The sequence below is a fragment of the Bos taurus genome, chromosome 25, assembly GCF_002263795.3.
Source record: "Bos taurus isolate L1 Dominette 01449 registration number 42190680 breed Hereford chromosome 25, ARS-UCD2.0, whole genome shotgun sequence".
Classification (NCBI taxonomy): domain Eukaryota; kingdom Metazoa; phylum Chordata; class Mammalia; order Artiodactyla; family Bovidae; genus Bos; species Bos taurus.
In genome coordinates, this window is record NC_037352.1 from 37,750,319 (window position 1) to 37,761,877 (window position 11,559).

The following is an 11,559-nucleotide window of genomic DNA, read 5'->3' on the forward strand; positions in this document are numbered from 1 at the left end:
GGAGCGGTATTCTTGCCTGGAGACTTCCGTGGACAGAGGACCCTGACGGGCTACGGTCCAGGGGGTTGCCAAGAGTCAGACAAGACTGAGCAACTAACAAAAACGAGTGGTAGGGGCTTCCCCGGTGGCTATGCCAACGCAGGAGACGTGGGTTCGATCCCTGCATTGGGAAGATCTCCTGGAGAAGGAAACAGCAACCCACTCCAGTACTCTTGCCTGGCAAATCCCATGGACTGAGGAGCCTGGCAGGCTACAGTCTAGGGGGTCACAGAAGAGTCTCGGAGACTAAGCAGCAGAAGCAGCCCAAGCCCCAGAGCAGCCAGGTGAGGACCCAAGGGGGCAGGCTCTCCCGTCCCCCAGGGCGGCGGGGAGGACTGTCAGCAAGCAGAGCGCTGAGGCCCCAGGAAGCAGGCGCCCCTCGAATGGGTCCACCGCTCCCTACTTTGCTTCCGTGGTGGCTCCCCTTGCTTTCTGAGGACAAGTTCCTTCCCAGTTTCCAGGGACACCCAAGGAAAGGACGGGGGTTCTGCAGCTCCGCCAGGAGGAAGGGCCCAGGGTCTGTGCGTGGAGCCAGAGAGGAGCCCAGAGGCGTGCCCCGTGATCACGACCATCAGTACTTTCAGCTGCTGCCGCGAACAGTGCTAACAGGTGTGGCCACGTGAAGGGCTCCGGGGCTCCTCGCGGGCTGCCCTGCCGGAGGAACCCGCTTCCAAGGCTGGGCTTTCCCTGCAGGTCACACGATTACAGTCAGCTGACCTGGACGCTGCAGCATAGGACTGGGTCTTTGGTGCCTCCCACTAAGTAGCCCTCACCTCTCATTTAGAAGAGGCGCCCTTTCCTAAAACGGTCTCCTTCTGTCTTCCTACCTGGCGGAACCAGGGCCTGTAGCCTGTTGCAGGTGTTAACAGTGTGGTCTCTCTTTTAAAGGGGACACAGCCTGCTCTTCCATCTCGGGGCTGCGTGTCCTGGCCCACTAAGGAGGAGCCCACTTGTGACTCAGTTTCCTCACCTGTAAAATGCGGTCAGTCAGTTCAGTTGCCCAGTCGTGTCCAACTCTTTGCAACCTCATGGACTACAGCACACCAGGCCTCCCTGTCCATCACCAACTCCCCGAGCTTGCTCAAACTCATGTCCATTGAGTCGGTGATGCCATCCAGCCATCTCCTCTGTTGTCCCCTTATCCTCCCACCTTCAATCTTCCCCAGCATCAGGGTCTTTTCTGATGAATAGGCTCTTCACATCAGGTGGCCAAGGCATTGGAGCCTCAGCTTCAGCATCAGTCCTTCCAATAAACACCCAGGACTGATCTCCTTTAGGATGGACTGGTTGGATCTCCTTGCAGTCCCAGGGACTCCCAAGTAAAATGAGGTACTTCATCGGATCTCTGTGAGGGGACATGGCTGAGTGGGCGGCCGTCAGCGGAGTGTGGGGCTGCCTCGGAGCCCAGGCGCTGCTGGGGGCCCCACGCGGACGTGGCACACACAGCACCGACTGCGTGTGCAGCCCGCCCGCCCCCCCGCCCCAGAAGTTTTGGCGAGTGGTTTAAGGTGGGAATTGTCATCGCTCTTGTTACATGTATATGCGAGGCTTCCCAAGTGGCTCAGTGGTAAAGAATCTGCCTGCAATGCAGGAGGCTCAGGAGATGTGGGTTCGATCCCTGGGTCGCGAAGATCCCCTGGAGAAGGAAATGGCCACCCACTCCAGTATTCTTGCCTGGAGAATCCCATGGACAGAGGAGCCTGGTGGGCTGCAGTCCATGGGGTCACAAAGAGTTGGATAAGACTTAGCGACTAAAGAAAAACATGCATGCATGTAATTTGACAAGGGTTGACTTTTTCCCCACATGGGCTCACCTTTCTGTTTTGTTGTGCAATTTGCTTTTTTCCCTGGAGAGCTTGGCTCCTCCTCCGAGATCCCATGATCTCCATCCTCCGTCTGACCAGTGTGTATGCCCCTGCTCGTTGAAAGGCCAACCCCCCTCAGATCAGACTGCAGTCTCCTTTCCCTTGTTGATGATTTCCCAGGACTGCCCGTGCGCCGTGCACTCTGTTGAACTCAATTCATGTTCAGTGAACCAGATTTTACAAATCTCTCTTTTTTGGCACATCTAAATAACAATTACAAATACATTAAAGTAGTTCTCTTATTAAACAATGTAACCTGCAGTTATAAGTGTGGCATGGTTAGATTCTTTTGAATATTGCAAACACCTCAGACAACAAATAAAGCATATATTAATGCAATGATTACCAAGCCAACCTCTTACTCCAAGTAGCAACATCATGGATTTAACTAACATCTTCATTATTCCCTCTCTTTTTTTTTTTCAAATACCTTTTTCAGGTTACAGCTATTTTTATTTTGATACTTTTCCAGGACTGAAGCCCCCAGAGAAGAGGAACACCATCTCTCATCAGCTGGATTAAGGCATTTTGGTTATAGATGGAGGAATTCCTGGATGCAGCCGGATCTGGACTGCTCTTCCCAGGGCCATCAGACTAAAGATGCTGTTTATAAGTAAACATCATTTGCTGCATCGATCAGATTTGAAAGCTTAAACCCTTCACTTAGGTTTCAGTCCTTTTCCAGTTTGTTTCTCCCCTAAAACGATGCCATCTGTAGTCCTGCTTGATGGTATTCTGTAACTTCTTATAGAAAAAGCCAAGCGAAATTCTTGGGCCATTACATAATCCATCTCTGGGTTTTTATGTTTGACTAACGCAGTCCTGTCATTATGAATTAGTGACTTGACCTGTTAGCGTTATTAAAGAGTTATGTTTGCTCTGTTAGTATTGTGTGAAAATTAACAAGGCTGCCTAATTAAATGAAGGGTTGAGTCCGCCTGGACACCTGGGGAGACGGCTGCAGGATCTGGGAGCACCCTGCTGAGCCCACCCCTTCCCTGGCTGCTCTGTGCGAGTGCTAGGGCAGACCCCTCCTGCTTCTCGAGTGACCACCAGTGTGGACACTTCCCGCTTTCTGGGGGGCCAGTGGCTTTGTCCCTTGGTCCATGCGGTTACTGGTTTCTACTTCGACAGAAACAAGTAAGCAGCATCACTTTATAATGGGAGGAGAACAGCACAGCTCTATGCTAGCAGCTGCCCCTGGATTAGCTTTCTGTGCTGCCCAACAGAAGACCACAGACTTAGCAGCTGAACACAGCACCCCATCAATGGTCTCACAGTTCTCGGGGTCAGGAGTCTGGGCTCAACTTCACTGGTCATCTGCTCGGGGGGTCTCACAAGTTTGCGATCGACTGGGCTGCAATCTTACCTGGAGGTCTAAGTGAGAATGATCTGGTCTCAGTCCACGCAAGCTGCCAGCCGGATTCACTTCTTGGAAGCTGCTGACGGAGGGCACCGGCTTCTTGACTGTGGGCCGCCCTTGGATTTAGAGGCTGCCCATGGTCCCCCAGGGGCTGCTCACAGCCTGGCTATTTGCTTCCGCAAGGCCATCAGGAGAGAGAGTTTCTTGCCTCCAAGAGTGAAGTCCCTCTGCAAAGGGCTTTTACATAAATAAGCCAAGCTCACCCAGGATAATCTTCATTCTGAATAACTCAAGACTCAACTGATGTGGTATTGGAATTACACCTGCAAAATCCCTTTCTCTTTGCGTTATTCTGCCAGCTAGAAGGTTGTTACATGTCAGCCCCCATCCAGGGAAGGAGTTTTATGGGGGGAGGGGCAGAGACCTCAGGGACCACCCTGAGTAGATGGTGAAATCAGTGAGAGCTAAACACAGTCTGTCACTCCCCCAGCTGCCCAGGTGGCACCAGCGTGAAGAACCCTCCTGCTAACGCAGGGGACAAGAGAGACCTGGGTTTGATCCCTGTGTTGGGAAGATCCGCTGGTGGAGGGCATGGCAACTCACTCCAGTATAGTGTCCTTGCCTGGAGAATCCCCGTGGCCAGAGAAGCCTGGCGGGCTACAGTCCATGGGGTCTCAGAATCTGACATGACCGAAGCGACTTAGCATGCACACAGACACATTACTCCTCCACTTCTGTGTTACAACCACCCTTGTGCACCCTTCACAGTAACGGGTCCCTGCAGAGCATCAGTATGAGCTCATAGGTTCGCCATGGCCCCAGAGGCCACCTCCCTCTAGGCCGTCTTTGCCCTGGCTACAGTCAGCTGGCCAAAGTCCCTGCTTCCGGGCCTTTGCACTTGACGATCGTTTTGTCCACTTCCCTCCCCCGCATCCTCACACCTTCACTGTATCCTGGCCTTGGCTAAACTACCGCCCCATCAGAGAAACCCTAATGCCCTGAAAGCCGCACTACACCCCTCCTGATCAGATGGCCCCCGGAGCTCCCAGGGGCCCTTGGCTTCTGCCTGTTTTCTGAACTTGGTTTGGCAGCCCGGTGCGGACTCCACAAGCTAAACAAAACCCGTCACCAGGGATCCTCTTTTATGGTTTGGTTTGTGACCCAAGAATCCTGAGCGGCCGTGTGAACGTGGACAAATTACTCTCCCTCGGGGAACCCAAGGATGCTGTCAGGCAGGGCTCAGGGGCTGTGTGAACTCAGAGGACCTTCCTCTTTCCCCAAGATAAGTACCTGCAAAGATGGGGTTCACTTGGGCTCAGTTTTTTGAGGATGAGAATGAGATACATGCCTATAATATTTGCTAACTTGGCTTCAGGTACTTATTTTCAAGCCACATTTGGGATAAATTATTATCTTGAAAAAACTTTTCTCGCTCTTACTTTTCTGGAAATGACTTTTAACTCAAGCTTCTCGTCATCTTCAACGTTGGTGTCACTGTGACCCCAGAGTTCTCTCTCTGCCTCAGATTCCCAGCTCACCTCGTCTTGTCTTATCTTCTGGACTGTTCCAGCCACGGCCTTTTTAAAAATCACGTGTGGGGGACTTCCTTAGTGGCCCAGTGGATAAGACTCCACCTCCCCAGTGCATGGGACACAGATTTGATTCCACAAGCTGAGAGTGAGGCCAAAAGAAAAAAAATCAGGTGATGCTGTCATTGGTAAGTCATCCCACTCATGCAAAACTAGGACAGTCACTTTTACTATACATCCTTTTCAAAAAAGAAAAGGAAAGACCTTTTTAAATTGTAAAATATAAAACACAGAGAAAAATATAGAAGATGTAAATGTGAATTATTTTAAAGCAAAACATGTAATCACCACATGGGTCAAGAACTGGAATGTTGGCAACAATCCCAAAGCCTCAGTATGTCCCTTTAGTGCCACCAAAGGCGTCTACATCCCGGTTGCTATGGTGACATTACGGTACTCACTGTCTTGATGCTTTGACCATTAAACGTACATCCCTTGATGTTATAATTAAGTTCTTGCCTATTTTTGAGTCTCACCTGTAAAAGGATCGTACAAGGCTCTCTGGGGCTCTGGCTTGTTTACTTGGCACGTGTTTAAGATTCACCCACGTTGTTGCACTGTTGTGCTTCATTCTGTTTTTGTTGTTACCAATAATATCCCAAATATAAATAAATAGGCCACATTTATTCATCCATTCTACTGGTGATGGACACTCGGGCCGTGCCAGACACGGCTGCTGAGAACGCTCTTGCACCCGCTCCTGCTGTGTGTACAATCTAAGGCGATACTGTCCCCGGGCCAGTCCCAGCTTCGGCGTCAGAGATAAGTGATGATGTCAGACCAGTTTCCCCAGTGACAGCGTCAGCCCACAGTTCCATGTGGCCTTCCTGGGGGGTGTCTCATTGTGGGTTTTATCTGCATGTCTGTGCTTGCTGAGGTCGAGCACTTTTCCCTACACTTACTGACCATCCATATTTCCCCCTTTTTTTTTCTTAAAAGTTGATTCGAGTCCTTTGCTTTTTTTTTTAAGTGTTTGTCTTGTTCATACTGACTGACAGGCGTTGTTTTGATAATCTAGATCTTGGCTCTTTGTTGGCAACAGGTGTTGCAAATATCTTCTCCTGCTTGGTGGTTTGCCATTTGGGGGTTTGTTTGTTAATGCTATGCTATGCTAAGTCGCTTCAGTCGTGTCAGACCCTGTGCGACCCCATAGACGGCAGCCCACCAGGCTCCCCCGTCCCTGAGATTCTCCAGGCAAGAACACTGGAGTGGGTTGCCATTTCCTTCTCCAATGCATGAAAGTGAAAAGTGAAAATGAAGTCGCTCAGTCGTGTCCGACTCTTAGCGACCCCAGGGACTGCAGCCTTCCAGGCTCCTCCGTCCATGGGATTTTCCAGGCAAGAGTACTGGAGTGGGTTGCCTTGTTTGTTAATATTTTATTTATTTAAAAACTTTTAATTTTATATTGGAGTATAGCTGATTAACAATGCTGTGATAGTTTCAGGTGAACAGCAAAGAGACTCACCCATACACGTATCCACTCTCCCCTAAACTCCCTTCCCATCCAGGCTGCTACATAATATTGAGCAGAGTTCTCTGTGCTATACAGTGGGACCTTGTTGGTTATCTATTTTAAATGTAACTGTGTATATGTCGATCTCAAGGTGGTTTGCCTTTTCACCCTCTTAATGATCAACAGAAGTTTTCGATTTTAAAGTACTTGAAGGGGGAGAGACAAACTGGGAGATTGGGACTGACATACACACACTACTACATGTGAAGCAGAGAACTAATAAGAACCTACTGTATAGCACAGGGAAGTCTATGCAATACTCTCTAATGTCCTGTATGGGAGAGAATCTAAAAAAGAGTGGATGTATGTGTACGTGTGTGTGTGTGTATATATATGTCATGCCCGGTGGGGCCACCCAAGACGGGCGGGCATGGTGGAGAGGTCTGACACAGTGTGGTCCACTGGAGAAGGGAATGGCAAACCACTTCAGTATTCTTGCCTTGAGAACCCCATGAACAGTATGAAAAGGCAAAATGATAGGATTGAAAGAAGAACTCCCCAGGTCAGTAGGTGCCCAATATGCTACTGGAGATCAGTGGAGAAATAACTTCAGAAAGAATGAAGGGATGGAGCCAAAGCAAAAACAATACCCAGTTGTGGATGTGACTGGTGATAGAAGCAAGGTCCGATGCTGTAAAGAGCAATATTGCGTAGGAACCTGGAATGTCAGGTCCATGAATCAAGGCAAATTGGAAGTGGTCAAACGAGACGGCAAGAGTGAACGTCGACATTCTAGGAATCAGCGAACTGAAATGGACTGGAATGGGTGAATTTAACTCAGATGACCATTATATCTACCACTGTGGGCAGGAATCCCTTAGAAGAAATGGAGTAGCCATCATGGTCAACAAAAGAGTCCGAAATGCAGTACTTGGATGCAATCTCAAAAACGACAGAATGATCTCTGTTCGTTTCCAAGGCAAACTATTCAATATCACAGTAATCCAAGTCTATGCCCCAAACAGTAACGCTGAAGAAGCTGAAGTTGAACGGTTCTATGAAGATCTACAAGACCTTTTAGAACTAACACCCAAAAAAGATGTCCTTTTCATTATAGAGGACTGGAATGCAAAAGTAGGAAGTCACGAACCAGCTGGAGTAACAGGCAAATTTGGCCTTGGAATACGGAATGAAGCAGGGCAAAGACTAATAGAGTTTTGCCAAGAAAATGCACTGGTCATAGCAAACACCCTCTTCCAACAACACAAGAGAACACTCTACACATGGACATCACCAGATGGTCAACACCGAAATCAGATTGATTATATCCTTGCAGCCAAAGATGGAGAAGCTCTATACAGTCAACAAAAACAAGACCAGGAGCTGACTGTGGCTCAAATCATGAACTCCTTATTGCCGAATTCAGACTTAAATTGAAGAAAGTAGGGAAAACCACTCGACCATTCAGGTATGACCTAAATCAAGTCCCTTATGATTATACAGTGGAAGTAAGAAATAGATTTAAGGGACTAGATCTGATAGATAGAGTGCCTGATGAACTATGGATGGAGGTTCATGACATTGTACAGGAGACAGGGATCAAGACCATCCCCATGGAAAAGAAATGCAAAAAAGCAAAATGGCTGTCTGGGGAGGCCTTACAAATAGCTGTGAAAAGAAGAGAAGCGAAAAGCAAAGAAGAAAAGGAAAGATATAAGCATCTGAATGCAGAGTTCCAAAGAATAGCAAGAAGAGATAAGAAAGCCTTCCTCAGCAATCAATGCAAAGAAATAGAGGAAAACAACAGAATGGGAAAGACTAGAGATCCCTTCAAGAAAATTAGAGATACCAAGGGAACATTTCATGCAAAGATGGGCTTGATAAAGGACAGAAATGGTATGGACCTAACAGAAGCAGAAGATATTAAGAAGAGGTGGCAAGAATACACAGAAGAACTGTACAAAAAAGATCTTCACGACCCAGATAATCACGATGGTGTGATCACTCATCTAGAGCTAGACATCCTGGAATGTGAAGTCAAGTGGGCCTTAGAAAGCATCACTATGAACAAAGCTAGTGGAGGTGATGGAATTCCAGTTGAGATATTTCAAATCCTGAAAGATGATGCTGTGAAAGTGCTGCACTCAATATGCCAGCAAATTTGGAAAACTCAGCAGTGGCCACAGGACTGGAAAAGGTCAGTTTTCATTCCAATCCCAAAGAAAGGCAATGCCAAAGAATGCTCAAACGACCGCACAATTGCACTCATCTCACACACTAGTAAAGTAATGCTCAAAATTCTCCAAGCCAGGCTTCAGCAATACGTGAACCCTGAACTTCCAGATGTTCAAGCTGGTTTTAGAAAAGGCAGAGGAACCAGACATCAAATTGCCAACATCCGCTGGATCATGGAAAAACCAAGAGAGTTCCAGAGAAACATCTATTTCTGCTTTATTGACTATGCCAAAGCCTTTGACTGTGTGGATCACAATAAACTGTGGAAAATTCTGAAAGAGATGGGAATACCAGACCACCTGATCTGCCTCTTGAGAAATGTGTATGCAGGTCAGGAAGCAACAGTTAGAACTGGACATGGAACAAGAGACTGGTTCCAAATAGGAAAAGGAGTACATCAAGGCTGTATATTGTCACCCTGTTTATTTAACTTCTATGCAGAGTACATCATGAGAAACGCTGGGCTGGAAGAAGCACAAGCTGGAATCAAGATTGCTGGGAGAAATATCAATAACCTCAGGTATGCAGATGACACCACCCTTATGGCAGAAAGTGAATGGGAACTAAAAAGCCTCTTGATGAAAGTGAAAGAGGAAAGTGAAAAAGTTGGCTTAAAGCTCAACATTCAGAAAATGAAGATCATGGCATCCGGTCCCATCACTTCATGGGAAATAGATGGGCAAACAGTGGAAACAGTGTCAGACTTTATTTTTTGGGGTTCCAAAATCACTGCAGATGGTGACTGCAGCCATGAAATTAAACAATGCTTACTCCTTGGAAGAAAAGTTATGACCAACCTAGATAGCATATTGAAAAGCAGAGACATTTCTTTGCCAAAAAAGGTCCATCTAGTCAAGGCTAAGGTTTTTCCAGTGGTCATGTATGGATGTAAGAGTTGGACTGTGAAGAAAGCTGAGCACCGAAGAATTGATGCTTTTGAACTGTGGTGTTGGAGAAGACTCTTGAGAGTCCCTTGGACTGCAAGGAGATCCAACCAGTCCATTCTGAAGGAGATCAGCCCTGGGATTTCTTTGGAGGGAATGATTCTGAAGCTGAAACTCCAGTACTTTGGCCACCTCACGCGAAGAGTTGACTCATTAGGAAAGACTCTGATGCTGGGAGGGATTGGGGGCAGGAGGAGAAGGGGACGACAGAGGATGAGATGGCTGGATGGCATCACTGACTCAATGGACGTGAGTCTGAGTGAACTCCGGGAGTTGGTGATGGACAGGGACGCCTGGTGTGCTGCGATTCATGGGGTTGCAAGGAGTCGGACACGACTGAGCGACTGATCTGATCTGATCTAGCAACTAAATAACAAAGTAATTGAGTATATTAATTTTTTCCTTTAAGGTTGGTGCTTTTTGCATCTTTTGTTGAAATCCTCCCTTCCCTCAAGATTGTTAGGATGTTCTCTTATACTGTCTTCATGATGCTTTGTTTGGTCTCGTACACTTGGCCCTGTGATTAGCGTGGTCACGTCTCGGTGTGTGCCCCTTTTCTTAGCATCTCTCCCAATAAGCATCGCTTTTACTCTCAAAAGTAAAAGAATTTACTGCAGAATTTCCTGTAGAAATTCCTGTAGAATTTCCTTAAGCTTTTCTTCCAGGGTAGATGATACTTGTGGTGCTGGCCGTGGGCAGGGCTCCGCTTCTATGCTAGAGGGTTGCTGATGGGGTCTGGGATGGGAAACGCCACTCTGGAGTAGCTTAGTGAAAAACTTCATCTGTAAATATCTTGACAATGAAGCACATTTTAGGTGCAACTGGTGTGCTGGGAAAATTATATTCCTGGAGTCAAATATACAGAACACGCCTTTTTTATGCAGGTCTAACACAGATCGCGGTCTGGTTTTGAATATTCTGTGAGACTTTGGTGCCATTTGACTTCCCTGGTAGCTCAGAGGGTAAGGAGTCTGCCAGCAATGTGGGAGACCCGGGTTGGATCCCTGGGTGGGGAAGATCCCCTGGAGAAGGAAATGGCAACCCACTCCAATATTCTTGCCTGGAAAATCTCATGAACGGACGAGCCTGGCAGGCTACAGTCCATGGGGTCCCAGAGAGTCAGACACGACTGAGCGGCTTCACTTCACTTCACTTAGTGCCATGAGAAGCTCCTCAAACTGCTCCTGACCAGTAGGCGTCACCTGGTGGGGTACAGGGTGAAGCATAAGGCAAGTGGAAGGTGGGCCCTGCCTGAAAGGCTTCTGGTGGAGAACAGATAGATATACAGACCTGTATTCCGACAGGTGTATAAATATTAGGGACTTGAAGGTACGAGTGCAAGTTTGTTTATTTGGCTGTGCTGGGTCTTAGTTGCGGCATGTGGGATCTAGTTCCCTGACCAGGGACCGAACCAGGGCCCCCTGCACTGGTGGGGAGTCTTAGCCACCAGACCACCAGGGAAGTCCCATGAGTGCAAGTTTTATGTTGTTTGTTGGAGTGTAGCTTATGTTAAGCATATTAACCTGGGCTTCTTGGTCCACTCCTGACCCTTGTACTTCACCACTGACCTCATCAGTTTATCCTCCTTAACCCTTGATTAGCTGCCTTTATACACCCAACTCAAATAAACCCCTACAGGTTACAGCCTTTTCTGCCTTCTCACCTATTTCTCTCTCCCTGATTGGACCTTTTCATCCAGATGAAGAGGTCTCTTGACCAATCTGAACCCCCAGTAGGGCCGGACACAGTGAGCACTCCTAAAATGTCTGTCATGTGAACGTTTGACTCGGCCGTGTTTACATGACTTTGCATGACTGGGTGGGGGTCAGGCAGCTGACAGTGACTGTCGCTGGCTCCAGGTTTAGCTCGCTGTTTGTTAGAGGTTGTGTAGGTTTTCTCTTAGATACAAAACATCCCCTCTTCACGTGAAGGCACGGGTGGCTGACGTTGGCTGTGTGAATCTGGACATGCACGTGAGCTGCACGTTCTACACAGTGTTTCTGCAAGTTTTTCTCTACCATAGATGGGGGAAATCCTACATTTTTAGCTGCTTTATCTCTTAAGTATCAAG

The 11,559-nt window shown here is 47.8% G+C and overlaps 1 long non-coding RNA gene across 1 annotated transcript; it reads left to right on the forward strand.

The window, feature by feature from the left end:
- The first annotated feature begins 74 nt into the window (after positions 1 to 74).
- On the forward strand, positions 75 to 2,872 carry LOC132343881 (uncharacterized). The gene is made up of 3 exons (XR_009492889.1): positions 75 to 323; positions 494 to 648; positions 2,377 to 2,872. It is a non-coding gene; the product is annotated as an uncharacterized lncRNA (long non-coding RNA).
- The last annotated feature ends 8,687 nt before the right edge of the window (positions 2,873 to 11,559 follow it).